Source organism: Buceros rhinoceros, unplaced genomic scaffold (assembly GCF_000710305.1).
Source record: "Buceros rhinoceros silvestris isolate BGI_N320 unplaced genomic scaffold, ASM71030v1 scaffold11825, whole genome shotgun sequence".
NCBI lineage: Eukaryota > Metazoa > Chordata > Aves > Bucerotiformes > Bucerotidae > Buceros > Buceros rhinoceros.
Genome location: NW_010411225.1, coordinates 21,457 through 23,002, shown reverse-complemented (window position 1 = coordinate 23,002; position 1,546 = coordinate 21,457). Strand labels below are relative to the sequence as shown.

Sequence of the window (1,546 nt, the reverse complement as noted above, 5' to 3'; positions counted from 1 at the left end):
AGCAGGAATCATTCTGTGTTAGCTCTTTTTTTCTCAGGTGCATTTCTTCAAAAACAGGGCGATGGGAACCAAGGCAAACCAAGGTGTTTCACAGTCAATAGTGCTTTAAAAAGCATCTTGTTCTCCAGTGGTGTTCTGGCTGATGCAGAAGAATATCTCTCACGTTGGTTTGTGAGTGTTGCACTTTCTGCCTCGGTCAGTGCAAATTGTGCTCCTTGTTTGCTCTGCTAAAGGTAGATTTTTCCAGCCACCGTTCTGCCACCACAATACCCCTTTCTGCAAAGTAGTGCTGTCCCATTCCATGAGATTAATTTCAAGTGTTTCAGTGGTTCTTCAAAGTCTTGCTGTTTCACAGTGCAGCCCACTGACACTGGTGGAAAGTTCTCTTTTTCTCTTGCATGGACTCAGAGGATTTTGAATTGAGACTTCAAATTATTTCTGCTCAGTAACATTCAGCCTGAGGTACTTCCTGCAGCCTTTTTTGTCTGGGCCGATGTGTACTTCTGTAACTCAGATAAGGACACGAGCCAGTGGGGCTATTACACGCGGCAGGACTTTGTTTTCCTGGAGCATGCACTTCTTCTATTGCAGGATCCGCTAATGGGAAAAAATGCCACTCAAAACCAATAACGAAAAACCTGAGAAAGAGATTTGCAGTAGACGTGGTTCTCCAGAAGGGCGTTGCTCTCTGTGCTGTGCCTCAGATCTGCACGTCCCTGTGGAGGTGGTCAGGCAGGCAGGCCCACAGATGACTGAGTTCAGACCTGAGTGGGTCCGTTTTAGAGGCATCTTAGAACTTTTCATGTTTGTACAGCAACAACCAGACTTAGAAAATACTGATAATTGTTTGGCCACTGTTGTTCTTTATATGCAGATCACAGGTCTCCAAGAAAATGCCATTTATTGCTCCCCACACACTTGACTTGAATATTGATTTGTTGGGTTTTCTCCTCCAAACAAACATGTTGCTTTTTGCCACTAACCAAACTAACTTAAAGCAAAAGCAAAATGTTGGTGTTTATTCAGACGCTGTATGTATTGGAACTGCATGCGGAGGTGGGCTGGGGTGTGTTCATGCATATCAGCAGTGCATGTATTGAAAGAAGCATTTTCAGTTTTCATTGTTTCATGCTTACTGTACCTTCTATCAAAATTTTGGGTTGCTGGAAAAGGACAAAATTGGTTCCCTTGTGCTTTTGAAAGGTGGGTGATGCGGGGTGATACGGGAAGCGGGGAGAAGGGAGGGGAGGAGGTTTTCTGAGTTCCTGGTGGAGGAGGGTTTCTGGATTCCTGAATTACAAACTACAAATGCTTAATGAGAATTTTCTCGGGCTAAGAAGATGGGAGCAGTGAGGAGGACTGGGTGCTATATCCAAAGAATATAGTTGTCTGAGTTCTGCACAGAACAGAATAAGGCCCTTGGAGCCAGATTGACCCTGCTGGGTTTTCATTACTGGTGCTGCTTTACCTCTATGTATGGCCCAGAAGGAGTTTCTAAAGGCACTAGACTCCTACTAGATAACCCTACGGTGGGCACCTCAGTTCC

At 44.8% G+C, this 1,546-nt stretch overlaps 1 protein-coding gene across 1 annotated transcript in view; it reads left to right on the top strand.

Annotated features, from left to right (window-relative positions):
- The window catches only part of DVL1 (dishevelled segment polarity protein 1), a 38,859-nt gene that overhangs the window by 30,639 nt on the left and 6,674 nt on the right, over window positions 1–1,546 (top strand). The window lies entirely within an intron of this gene.